Genomic DNA, 14,916 nt, shown 5'->3' on the forward strand with positions numbered 1-14,916 from the left:
TGAATTTTTCATGGCTTGAAGGTCCACCTTCTTCATGATGTACTGATGAAAATATTTATGGGTCTTTGAACATCTCATGAGAAATGAAAGTCTCCCATGGCATGTTAATAAGGTTCAACTGATGTAGAACAATGATTTTAATCAAAGAGTAAAGGTAAATACTATTCAACTACTGGGGCTATGTCTTTCTCTTTACAATATGTGCCATCTTCTCAATGTTTCTGAACATGAAGTAAGGGATATTCATCATCTTTACTCTAGTGAAATGCATGAGAAGTCTAATGTGGTAGGCATACAACCGAGAGAACCTACCTTTACAAGTGAAGTACTTGATAATGATTTTCATCAATGGAGCAAACCTGTCATCCAAAAACTTGAAGGGGAATACTCTCTTCATTTTGTATTTGTATCTAGCTTTGATGTAAGGCTCATAGTACTCCTCATCAATATCCTGACCTTTGTTCCAATTTTCACCCACATCTAGAATGCCTGTAGCCTTTGAGATGATAGCTGGTGATATGGTGAATGTTATTCCAACAAGGGTTACTTCTTTATTGTGCAAATGTGTCACAAATAGCCTAGCCAACTCATGATGAAATTTAACTCTTTCTATCATCTCACAAAAATCAAAACATGCCTGGTGTTTAAAGCAAGAAATGGCAAGTGGACAGGCTTGAAACTCCCCCAAACTAGTGGGCTCCTCTCTGATAATCCTTTCTCCTTTATGAGGCTTCCTTTGATGTATGTTTCTCTGCCTAGAACAGTCACTAAGGGTGTCTTCTTAACACTCATATTCACTGTCTCTTTCCATTGATTTTTGTGGCTATGAACCGTTGTGGTTATATTAGTGAATAATAAGTGAAACAGGGTGGATGAATGGAATGAAGATGAGTATAAAGAAATTTTTAGGGATGAGTAGGGTTTTAGGGACAATGGGTAGGGTTTGGTGATGTGAATAGGGTTTGTAGGGTTTGGGGAGAGTGTAAGTGGGAACGTGGAAAATGTAGGAAGGGAGTGGGATTTAGGAAATATATAAATGGGAATGGGGTTTAGTTTATGGAATAATGGAAAGGATAGGGTAAATAAAACAATGGAAAGATGAGGAAAACTAGGGTTTCACCCTAGAAGCTAGGGTTTTAATTTAAAAAAATGCTAAATACCAAGCTTAGCAATCAAAACCCTAGATCACATGATATGATGATTGTACTTACTTGCAAGAAAGTGAATTTATGACTTTGAGGTAAATTTGGCAAGTGTAGAGCATTTTGAGTGATTTGGAGCTTGGCTAGGCAGATGCGAAGCGCCTGTGCAATTTTACACTGGAAAACCCTGCCAGGTGTGCATCACCGGCCTTAGATGCGCAACGCCGGCTAGAATTTCTCCAAAAACGCAGCGACTTCACTCTTTTGCTCAATGACACTTAAAAAATGCTTCTTAGCTCTCCTTTGACACCTTGAATTCAACATTAGAATATGAAATGATCAATAGAGGATGGGCTTTATATGGCTTTTAATTTTTTTTATTTTTGATGGTGAAAACCCACTTTTATAATGTCTATGTGTTTTTTCAAATACTCTTTTTTTTATGCTTGGTCTTTTTTCTTTGATAGGTGGACTGATGCTCAAATTATTTGACTTTTTGCAATGGCAGGTGCTTGGCAACATCACAAGATGCTTTGGAGCAGATGGGAACCAATATTAGATATGAAAAGATAAAATTATATCATAAATGAAGATAAAAACAAAATACTCTATTTTCACCTCAAAACAAGTTTTGAGGTGAGAACTACAGTCGGATTTCAAAATGATAAATTATGGCTTTACCAATCATTATTGGCATGTAATTATTGGATTTGACCATGGTGGGACCCTAAAACCTAATGAGACCAAACCCTAATACCTAATGAAATGAATTGCAATGGGAACATGAGCCATGATTGAAATATATGGAAGAGGATCAGCAAGTATAGATCATGAGGGAAAAATTTGAAGTAAACCTTACCATCAGTGAATCCATGACCTAATGGAATGCAAACTCATCAGTATGGGACTCCTACTATGAAATGCAAAAGAGAAGATTCTGATCACTGATGGTAGTGTGAAGACATTGACACCAACACCAGGTTTTACATCAAGTTTGGCACCTAGTTTTGTTTCACATACTTTTGAATCCTCTATTGCATCCAGATTTTTGTGCCTACACTTGCATCAACTTTTGAATAAATTTTTGCATCCTATTTTGCCTCATTTTTTGCATCCCGCTTTGTGCCAGGTTTTGTGTTGATGTTTGTGCCTAGTTTTGCATCTACATTTGTTGCATCCAGTTTTACATCCACATTTGCATCCTCTATTTCATCCATTATTGTGTCCACTATTGCATCCCATTTTGTCGTGCCACAATTTATGCCTAGTTTGGAACCTACCTTTGTACCCACTTTTTATTCTAATTTTTCATCCACGTTTGCATCCTCATTTGCATCTAAGTTTGAATTTACTTTTGCATTCATTTTTGTATCCAATTATGCATCAGGTTTTGTGTCTCATTTTGCATCTACTTTTGCATCAACTTCTGTTGCATCCACTATTGCACCCATGTTTACATCCACTTTTGCATCCCTTTTGGTGTCTTCTTTTGCATAAAATATTTCTTCTTCTTTTGCTTCTATCATTGCATCCACTTTTACATCCACTTTTGTTGTGCCACAATTCGGGCCATATTTTTCACCTACTGTTGTACCTACGTTTTCTTCCACTTTTGCATCCACATTTCCATCCTCTTTTGCATCCAATTTTTCATCAAATATTGCATCTTTTTTTCATCCACTTTTGTGTCTAGTTTATGCATTAAGTTTTTGTCTTTTTTGTATCTACTCTTGCATCTACTTCTGTTGTGTCCATTTTTGCATCCAATTTTGTGTCCATAGTTGCATCCATGTTTGCATCCACTTTTGATTCCTCTTTTGCATCTTGTTTTTCATCCAAGTTTGCATCTTTTTTTTGTCTACTATTACATCTACTTTTGTATCCACTTTTGTTGCGCCACGATTTGTGCCACATTTTGTGCCAACCATTGCCCCCAAATTTGGTTCTACTTTTTCATCCAAATTTGCATACCCTTTTGTGTCCAAGTTTGCATAAAATATTGTGTATGTTTTTGCATCCCCTTTTGCATCCACTTTTACATCAGGTTTTGCATCAGGTTTTGCGTCTAATTTTACATCTACTTTTACACCTACTTCTATTGCATCCACTTTTGCATATAATTTTGTGTCCATTGTTGCACCCATGTTTGTGTCCATGTTTACATCATTTTTTGCATCTTATTTTGCATCCAAGTTTGCCTCCTTTTTGCATCCAATTTTGTCATTTTTTGCATTTGTTGTTGCATCCACTTTTGTTTCACCATAATTTGCACCAAGTTTTGCACATACTATTGCAACCATTTTTGCTTCCACTTTTGCATCCGCATTTGCATCGTATTTTTTGTCCAAGTTTGTATTGTCTATTGCATCTATTTTTGCTTCCACTTTTGTGTCAAGTTTTGCGTATTGTTTTGCATCTACTTCTAATGCATCCACTTTTGTAACCAACTTTACATCCACTATTGCACCTATTTTTGTGTCTTATTTTGCATCCATTTTCCAACACTCATCAAATTTTTTGCATTGATGATATTTCTTATGAAATCGACATTTATGAACAACTGATGACAATGTCAATAGTCATGATGACTATGATAATGAAGATGATGATGATGACGACAAAGATTATGATGATGACAAGCTAATAACCATTTAAAATATTCCCAATTTTTAAATGTTTTCATTGTCATAATCATAATCATTATCATCCAAATCATCATCATATGATCATCATTATTATCATTGTCATATACATCATCATCAAAAACAATAATGGAATGAATGATGACGACAATTCCAATGATGTCCATGATGACGATGACAACAATGATGACATAAATTACATTAATGATGATGATGGGGATGATGACAATGATAATGATGATGATAATGGTGGTGGTGATCATCATCATCATCTCTAAAGAATAGAGTTGTTATTTGTCATGCATATATCACATGTCTCCTAAACAACCCTTCAAATTTTTTGGGTTGATGATATTTCTTACGACACCAATAATTGTGAACAATTGATGAAAATGTCAATAATCATGACGATGACAATGATGAAGATGATGATGATGACATGAATGATGATTATGATGATAATGTTAATGAAGAAAATAATGATAACAATTATGCTGATGTTGATAATGATAATGAAGACAATGACAATGATTATGATGATTCCAATGACTTTACAGTCTTGTGGATTCACGAACTTACTAGTTTCAAGACAATATTTTGCATACGTATTACACAGAAATTTCATGTACCTCAATTTACGTTAAAAAAAAAACTTTTTCAATACAATAAATAATAATCACTCTCCAATTGGGGAATACATGGCTTATTTATTGTATTTTCCTACTCCCCTGCAAATTTTACAACCTTGTTGATGGTGTTGGACCTGTCAACATGTCAAGGGATCTCCCCGGTAAGAAGTCCTAACTAGACCTCAGACCGTTTGGAGTAGGAGTCCCATCGGAGGGTAGTAAAGTAATTTCTTGACTATGGTAACGTGCAAAGGTAAGTGTGATAACTTTGTTAGAAGAAAGTGTGTGACATTGCAGCGAGTCAAGTGAGATTCATGGGGGTTCTAACACAAGGAGGGGAATAGGTAGTGTGTCTCTTTGAAGCCTGTAATATTATGCAGCCTGAAAGGGACACATGAGCGGAATGACATCACAAGTTGGAAAGTGGAATAGTCCACAAACCAAAGTGACAGGTTAAACCAAAAACATGCTTGCAATAAGATTCATACAATTTCATACAAAATAGTTATACACAAATGCATAAATTAAATAACATGCATTGCTAAAGCAACTTGAATAGTCCAACTACAATAACAACATATGCATGAAAATATGCTGGCTCTGTTATATATTAGTAAGTGAAAGTTCCATCTATACATACACCATTAACAACCGCTAGCCTCAATATTGGAACATTACAGTCAACTTCGCTTGCTCCTCCAAAGAGATGTACTGATTCTATGTTCTGGAGAAGCCACTTGGTTTGTCACAATACTCTCCAAGCCTTCTTGAAGCAATGCCTAGCCAAAACTTGGCTCCCAAAAGCCTGTTGTATGAGTTATGAGGTTCTATTTATAACAAAGGGTGGGGTGACCCATGACATTCCCCTTTGACTATTTGACTACTCTCATGACTCTTAAAATTCTTTACAAATAAATATTTACATTACATAGTGACTGTTCACATTCCACTAGTGACACTTGGAATTTCACTTACAACATATTACAAATAATACACATTTTCTAGATGTACCCATGTGGGAAAAAATATGCTAGATACAACCTAACATGACAAGACACTATGAATTTGAGGTTTAGGGGAAGACCGACTCGGCAACATCCACTTGATGCTTCCCGGTCGTATATTGAAGCCAAGCTTTTTACTGTGCTATGATGTCCCAAAACTACTTGATGTTGTTTTGATGAAAAAAGACACTTGCATCCATGGAATTTGGGCATATGGTCTTGGAACTTGCATTTTTCTCATCTTGAAGAATGTGCAATGAGGTGTAGACCATGACAAGACCACCAATGTGATTCTGCATGCTTGATGCACTAAGCTCCAAGTCATCCCTAGTGGCCTCTCACCTTAGCTGCTCCATGTACCTGTCGACCTGTAACCATACTTGGTTCTGGATGTTCTAGCTCATCAACTTGTATTAGCGTTGTTTTCTTTGTCATTGTACCTTGACTTTGTTCTTTTTCCTATTTCTGCTTCTCAGCTCCTCTTCTTACTTCGACTCTTGTTCTGCTTGTTGTGATCTCAGTTCTACTACCTGCAAGCTCTGCTTTTGTCTCTTCCTTCACTCTACTTCCTTTTTCTTATGTTGCCAAAGCTTCCTGCATGAATATTGAATCTGCTTTTTCTCTGCAACTTTGTTCACCCTCTGTTATGTCAACAATTTCCTCTGGATTTCTTCCTTCTGCCACTGTTGTTGGTCTTGTTTCCATGTTAGTGTTGGTTCATTTTATATAAACAGTTGGGCATATGCATATATTAGCAAGTAAACTGGTGCTTTCTCAATTTCTTCCCTAGTACTGCTTTCAATTGTCGTTGTTGAAACAACTCTTTTTGGTGCCATGGTACAATGACTGCTGGAGAGAAGGGCTTCATGAGTGTGGTACCTGTGGGACAAAAAGGATCATCAATGAAGTGCCAGAACCAGTTTTCAACCAAGTCATAAGGTTAGCTTGTGGTTAGAAGAAAAAGCAAGTAAGCAAACACAAGCTGTAAAGTGAAAGATAAATCTCAATGAAAGCACACGTACCTGGGTAGTGCAAGACAAGTTGTTGAGATTTTAGTAGGGAGAGTCCAAAATGAAGTGAAGGAAAATTTTGTGAGGGTGGATGTAGCTTTTATAACATTAGCGACATGATGGTAGAACTCTAGCTCTCTGTATGGACATTGTCTCGTGTAAAGTGAATCTAGCTCTTTAGATGTATTGTTTGATTATTTGATCATCATGGTTTCTTCACTAGCTCATGTTAAAGATATAGTATCTGCCATTCTCTTGATTGGTCAGAACAGATACCAATATGATTCAACTGAGTTATTTTGATTGGGGATGAGGGGCATATTGATGCACAAGTAATATAGACTGTCAAAGTTTAAGTTTCATCTTTGGTGTTGCTTCACTGGCAGCAGGCCTAGATAGTACCTCGACAGAGTTACTTCAGGAACACAAGCATCTCTCTGTTGCCAGCGAGCCTGGATAGTACCCCAACGGAGTTGCTTGCTTCACCTCTCTATGGAAGAAGCATTTCTATTCTTTTGCCTCTATTTTTTTTTTTTTCAGTTTTCAAAGAACTGTGCATAGGCACTTATTTATTTACATGAGGTGGAAGAGGGATCCTGACTTATTGAGAGTAGAAGTGGTTGTCCCTTCAGAGATGTATGTTATATATACCTCTGACATACTTGTGAAGGTTTTCCCCCTCACCTTACTCTACTTGGTTGAGCCAAAAATGGTTAACCGAATAAAGAAAAACTGATTAGAGTAGGCGGTACTAATTAAAAGCGCAAACATTGTGTTTTCACCAAGACTCACTTTGAACATAACGCATTTTCAATCAGGGTATCATCAACTAAAGAATGCATGCTCTTCATAGAGAGAGGGAATAGATAGATAACCAAATGTTGATAGTTGTAAAAATCCTCTTTTACTTCACCCCGCTTGTCTCAAGAGCCAAACATGGTTTCATGGGAAACTAATCCTACAGGTGCATAAACAAGCAAACAAACATACAAGCGAAGGAAAAAAGTAAAAGTAAATAAAATTGAGTAAGAAAATAAAAACATGAAATCTAAGAAAGAAAAGAAAACAGGAAAGAAAACAATACTACTCCTAAGCTAAACATTGCATGGGCCCACTCATGTGAGGCGATATTTCCAATGCAACCACCGACACATTGGTTGGACCATGTTGGTGAAGGCATGGTCGAAAAGAAATATATTTAGGTAAACCAATAAGCAAGAAAGATAAAACAATGAAGACCAACATGCTCTAAGTTTGAATGCGTCCACAGAAAAGAAAAGGGAAAAAGCACAAGACAGACACTCTGTGGACGTACCATGGTGTTGCATCGCACTGTGTGCAGATGACAAATATGCACACTCTTTTGATTTGGACAAATGAGCAAACATGCAAAAAGAAGAAAAAATTCTCTTAGCAACATGACTTGCTATGTATGACTGCTCAAATGCATGAGAAATAGGATCGTGATATTCTAGTGGAGGATGTGAAATCTGTAGATTAGATTGATTTTCAATGCAAACAAGAGAGGGATGAGGAGCATGGGGTAATTGAACAGATTTTTGATCGGAAATGGAATTTTCCTCAAGATAGCGAGAACCTAACATAAACATCATCTCCGAATGAAGTGTCTTGATAGCTTGAGGGGTTTCCACTTCATTAGTAGTTAGATCATCAAAGACCAGTGGCTTATAAATATCAACAATAAGTGAATCATCATCATGATAAAATGAAGGAGTAAAGAGATCACTTTAGAAATTATCAGAAAATTCAATATATACATCGAAATCCTCAAGATTTGACGAATCATACAGAGGGGTTGATGAGAACAAAAATTTCACCCTCTGAACTTCCAGAAAGAAAAGATGATAGATTGGGTGGATTCAAAAAGAAATATTTTTCCTCTCCGTACTCAGATGATGAACTAACATCTGGTGTGTCCTATGAATGATCAGAAGTAGAAACATACAAGAATGAATTTTTACACTAGAAATTATAAATGGAAGAATAAAAAAATATGTTAGATAAAATTGGATGAGGTGCGGACGGAAGGAGCTCATTCTTCACCGTGAGTTCTTCTTCAGATTCCCACACATACTCATAAAAAATGATAACGCAAGTTGGATGCTCAACACCAACTCTATCAACAACTTGATCCTTTTTAACAACAGATGTGGAGTCTAGAGGATCAAAGGAACTAGAGGATGGAGGTTGAGAAGACAAGACCTCATGACAACCATCAGGGTTGTAGTCCAAATCTATGCAAATTTTCAAAGAAGGTGGGGTGGGAGGAGGTGATAGTTCAACAGATGGGTTCACAACTTCTCCCACCTCATCCTACAAAGCTAGAGCTATTTGATGAAAGGGGGATGAAGGGTCGCTTGTGACAACAACCTTGTCTGTCTTAGATTTGGAAGCTCTAATACCTAGGTATGCTGGGAGGGGTTCGAATGATTCCAATTCATGTTGATTTGTTAGATACGTGAAGAAGATACTAAAATATTTCTTTGAGAAATTTCTAATCTTCAAGGATTTGAAAAGCGAGATTATAAATGATGTCCCAAAATTATGCAGTAGATTCATTGAGTGCTTTCTATAATTCTAGGATATCTTTATTGAGTTCTTTATGGTCATAATGATAGAAAGCATGGAATAAATCTCTGATCATGTGATCATAAGAATGAATAGAGGTTGCGGGCAATGTGCGACACCATTGGTCAACATGTCTGTTGAACGTGTAAGCGAAAAGCCCATAGGCAATGTCTTCTAAAGGGACTTCATTCCTTTCACAGAAGCCTAAGAAGGAAAATTTGTGTCTTAACAAGGCTGCTCTGCCTTCACCTTTGTACTTGATTGATGACAAGTCATTTATGACATCCTTTGACACTTCGAAGTCATGTGCATGGGAAAAACATTCAGATTTGATATTGTAATGTAACTCATGGATGGTGTGCAAAGATTCAAAATAGAATTTGAGGGCTCAACTTGTCATATGGCCCTACTTCTAGAAACAAAAATGTTGGCGGTGCTGGATCCGCAAACACGTCAGGGGATCTCCCTAGTAAGAAGTCCCAAGTAGACCTCAAATCGTTTGGAGTAGGAGTTCCAATAGTGGGTAGTAAACTAATTCCTTGACTGCGGTATTGTGAAGAGGTAAGTGTGATAATTTTTTCGGAAGCAAGTGCATGACCTTGCAGCGACTCAAGTGAGATGCATGGGGGTTATAACACATGGAGGGGAAAAGGAAGTGTGTCCCTTACAAGCCTGTAATAGTATGCAGCCTGAAAGGAACACACGAGTGGAATGACATAACAAGTTGGAAAGTGGAATAGTCCACAAACCAAAGTGATGGGTTAAACCAACAACACATTTGCAATAAGATTATACAATTGCATGCAAAATAGTTCATACACAAATGCGTAAGTTAACTAACATACATTGCTAAAGCAACCAGAATAGTCCAACTACAATAACAACATATGCATGAAAATGTGTTGCCTTTGTTATATATTATTAAGTGAATGTTCCATCCATACATACACCATTGACAACCACTAGCCTCAATATTGGAACATTACAGTCAACATCGCCTACTCCTCCAAAGAGATGTACTCACTCTATGCTATGGAGAATCCAAGGCTTGTCACAATACTCTCCAAGCCTACTCTAAGAAATTCCTAACCAAAAGCTTGGCTCCCAAAAGCCTATTCTATGAGTTATGAGGTTTTATTTATAAAAAAGGATGGGGTGACCCTTGACATTCCCCTTTGACTCTTTGACTACCCTCATGACTCTTAAACTTATTTAAAATTAAATCTTTACATTACATAGTGACCGTTTACATTCCACTAGGGGCACATGAAATTTCACTTACAACATATTACAAATAATACACATTTTCCACATGTACACATGTGGGACAAAATAGGCTAGAGATAGCCTAACAAGACATGACACTATGAATATGAGGTTTGGGGAAAGACAAACTCGACAACATCCACTTGATGCTTTGCATTCATCTATTGATTCCAAGCTTGGTACTATGCTATGATGTCCCCAAACTACTTGATGTTTTGCTGAAAACAGACTCTTGCATCCATGGCATCTGGGCATATGGTCTTGGAACCTACATCTATCTCATATTCAAGCATGTGCAACAAGGTGTATACCATGAGAAGACCACCAGTGTGCTTCTACATGCTTGGTGTGCTAAGCTCCAAGTCATCCCTAGTGGCCTCTTGCCTTAACTGCTCCGTGTACCTATCGAACTCTAACCAGACTTGGCTGTTTTGCTTAGCTTTGGTGAGGGAACCTGCATCTATTCAATCTCTTCCTCATCTATTGGCTGTTCTAGCTCATCAACTTGTATTAGCGCTATTTTCTTTGTCATTATGCCTTGCATTTTTCTTCTTGCTATTTCTTCTTCTCATGTCCTGTTCTTCCTTCAACTCTTGTTCTTCTTGCTGTGATCTCAATTCTACTACTTGTAAGCTATGCTTTTATCTCTTCCTTCACTCTATTTTTTGTGTCCTTTGCTTCCTTTTGCTTCTATTGTCAAAGTTGTCCGCCTAAAGATTGAATCCGCTTTCACTCTGCAGCTTTGTTCTCCCTCTCTTATGTCAACAATTTCCTCTTTCCTTGGTCCTGTACTGGATTGATACCTTCTACCACTACTGCTGGTCTTGTTGCCATGTTAGTGTTGACTCATTTTCTATAAATAGTTGGGCATCTGCATATATTTCCAAGTAAACTGGCACTTGCTCAACGACTTCGCTAGTACTGCTTTTAGTGGTCACTCTTGAAACAACTCTCTTTAGTGCCATGGTGCAATGACTGCTGGAGAGAAGTGCTTCACGACTGTGGTAACTATGGGATAGAAAGGACATTCATGGCAAGAAAAAATTAGCTCCTAAAAATCTAACTTTACACCATGATCAAGCAGCAACCAAGGTATATGATGAGAGGAAATGTGCAGTTTTGACTAAAAAGGGGTGACTGACAGACTGTGGGAACTACATACTACACAGTCCCAATAGTTAGTGTGGAAGATTGATGACTGGAACTGCGCAATGTGTAGTTCATTCTGTGACAGGGCCTTCGAGAGACCGCGCATTGTGTAGTCTCAGTAGCCAAGATGGGAGACTGGTTCCTAGAACTGCTTAGTGCATAGTTGGAGCCAGCCCAAGACAGACTCTGCACAATTCTAGAACCTAAAGAAGAGGCATTGAACTCCTAGATGGCACAGTGCATGTAGTGAGATGTGATATTCAGGCAAGAGGAACCCAAATCTGCCCTTGAGGGGCATGAAAACAAGCAAATCTGAAGGATGATGTGAGGATGAGGTCAAATATGAGTAAATATAGATGTATTCATGTAAAACAAGTGCAACAATGGATCAAAATGAAGGAACATGAAGCATGTGAAGGGAGTGTCCAGAATGGCGACTGTTGGTGAAAAAATAGGAAAACTCATGCGACACTTGAGGAACGTAATGTATAACTTGAAACAATACTTCTATAAGCTAAAACAAGTTAAACCACTAGTGGTCATTCAACAAAATTCTTGAAACAATATTGTCACAAGCTTAAAAACAAACGAGACAGAAATATTAACAAAATATGATTAAAGAAAAACTCACCATGAAAAGCGATGACAATACTTTGAAGTCTCCTTGATCTTCTAGGGAAGCTAGAGCTTGAGTATTGAACGTATAAGTGAGCTCTAGAGGCGTTCACTACATAGATTTGAGAAAAATGGAGTTCATGACACATAGGCTTGAGATCAAGGACAACAACGACACTTGGCAGAAACTTCTAAAGATGACAATGTGTCATCTTCTGGAAACTAATAATAGATCCCTACTTCCTAGGGATTCTTTCCTTTTAGCTTCTTACTTTTCAAGAAAAATTCCATGCATTGCCCGAAAATATTGCACAGTTCTAGGAAGGATTGGGAAACTCTCTGGTTCATGCACTGAGTAGTTTCTGAGCACAGTAGGTTCTACACAATTTCTAGGCTAAGTGACTCTAGGCTGCCTCTCAGGCTCTACGCAATTTCTCAGCTAAATTCAGATTGTCAACTGGCTCTGTGCAATTCTGGAGCTAATGGCTCACTTGCTGGCTTGGACATCTCTACACAGTTTCTTGGCTCAAGATAGGCTTCCAGTTGGGTTTTCACAATTCTACAGCCGGATCTCACTATTGGGTTGCACTGCTCATAAACTTGAGAGTAAGGTTGGTTGCCCTCAAGGATTGTGCAGATAATTAAGGCAATGGAAGAACTTGTTTGCAACCAAGACACAAGGTTAGATAGTGGTTAGACGAAAAATAAAGTAGGCAAACACAAGTTGTAAAGTGAAAGATAACACTCAATGAAAGCACAAGTACCTAGGTAGTGCAAGACAAGTTGCTGAGATTTTAGTAGGGAGGCTCCAAAATGAAGCAAAGGAAAAATTTTGGAGGGTGGTTGTAACCTCTACAATAGGTCCTCAACATCTCTTTCTAACAAGTTTTCCTTTCGGTTCATGCTACATGCTATACATCACTTTTTGATTTTAGTTCTTCATATCTTGTTGACACCTTATCCTTCGGGATTGAGAAAATATGGTGTAAACATGTAAATACAAAATAAGAAAATGAATAGACCTTGGAATGTGAATCCCAAGGGTCTCTCTAGTATGTGTATATATTAATGTTCTTATTAATAGAAAATTTCAATATTATGGAGTTACCATATGCCTGGCTTGACATGGTATCAGAGTGCAGGTCTGTAGGTTCACAATTTGGCATCCTTTTTCCTCCGTAACTCCTTTTCCATTAGTCTAACCAGTCCCTCTACCATTCCTTTCCTTGGTAGAATTGTTTTCATTGTGGCAAATTGAAATTCATCCACATTGAACTTAACAAATTCTACTTTTGTTATTGTTGTAGCGTCTACAACCACCCTCCAAAATTTTGCCTTAAATTCATTTTGGAGCCTCCCTTCCAACCTTCATATCAGCTTTCCTTACCTCATCAAGTTCACAAGTTTCAATGGTTTTCTTGAACAAAGGCAGTCTCTCGATCACAGCTCGATGCATTCCCCTCATAGGATGATCAGTCAGACTTGGTCCAACTGCAAGCTGAGCAGCTCCCCCAAGAAATTGTACAATTTTGGAGGGAAACCAACCTTCCCTCTAGAAATTGGGCAATCCTAACTGGTAGCCTACTAGGCTCCAGAATTGTTCAATTTTGGTAGTCAACACTCACAGTGAAAATTGCACAATTTTCCTTAGCAGGGATTCTTAGCTCAAAATTTGCATAAATCTTGGCAGTAGTTAGCTGCTCTGCCCAGAAATTGTGCAAATCTCCTCAGCAGTCAGCCTAGCTCCTAGCCAGAAATGTGTATTTCCTTCAAGCAGTCGAATAACCTCTTGCATGTGCAACTAAGTTGATCGGTTCCCTCTGGGACCGAGAAAAATAGACTTGCATGCATGGGATGCTTCTCCCAAGGCAACATGCAAAGACATCCCTTGTTTCAAGGATCTATGTTTAGTAGTTGGAGGTTACATGCAAGGATCATTTCAAAAAACTCCCACCAAGTGTCGCCTTCCCTAGATTTGTGGCATGCATGTCACAACCTTGATGTTATCAAAACTCATCAACCAGACATTGTAGAGCTCATTCCTCACATCAACCTTGCAGCTCTAACATCCCTCATCACATCTAGGAGCAGTCGGCGTAGTCAACTCAACTGCTTTTGGGTAAGCCTGCTTCCCATGCCTAGTGTTTCATTCTGTCAATTTTTGTGTTTTTGCTTGTGTGAGTACTATTTTCTTGATTTTAGTGAGTACTTGCTATCATTTACATGTATACTATCTTGTCCTAGAACTGTTTTAGTTTTTGTTGCTATTTCACTATTGTTGCATGCATGATTTTTTTTTTCATGAACGGTCATCGATTCGGCGACTCGCCTCACCCACATGCATGTTGTTCCTAGTTTTGAAGCTACCATTCGTCATTTTCATGCATGATAATTCACTTATGGTTACACTTGGTATCACCATGCATTCACACTCACATTAACTTTCATTTGCCTGTCGGCGAGTCTGGCCAACCTTGGCCCGGACTTTGCCTCACCAGACCACATTGTGCAATCTTGAGAGGGAAGGCTCTACCTTCCTCTCTAGAAATGCAAATTTATACCCAGGAACTGTCCTCCACAACTGTTTTGTGCATTTATGAGGGACAGTGGCTGCTGGCCCAGAAAATTACGCAATGCAGTCACTGAGACTGCAACAATTACTAGTTGAGATTGCACATTGTGAAATTCTAGTAGTCAGCAGTAGACTGGACTATGCATTGTGTAGTTCCAGTAGTCAACTAGTATCCCAGCAGCCAAGACTGTGCCTTTCATAGTCTTGGCAGTCAGTCTCCCAAACTCGCAGCCGAAATTATACAACCTCCATGATCAGTCACACAGGTATGTTGAAAGTCAGTTCTAAAGTGCATTTT

Source organism: Pinus tabuliformis, chromosome X (genome assembly GCF_031772625.1).
Source record: "Pinus tabuliformis cultivar Carrire ecotype Pingquan chromosome X, CPIR1, whole genome shotgun sequence".
Classification (NCBI taxonomy): domain Eukaryota; kingdom Viridiplantae; phylum Streptophyta; class Pinopsida; order Pinales; family Pinaceae; genus Pinus; species Pinus tabuliformis.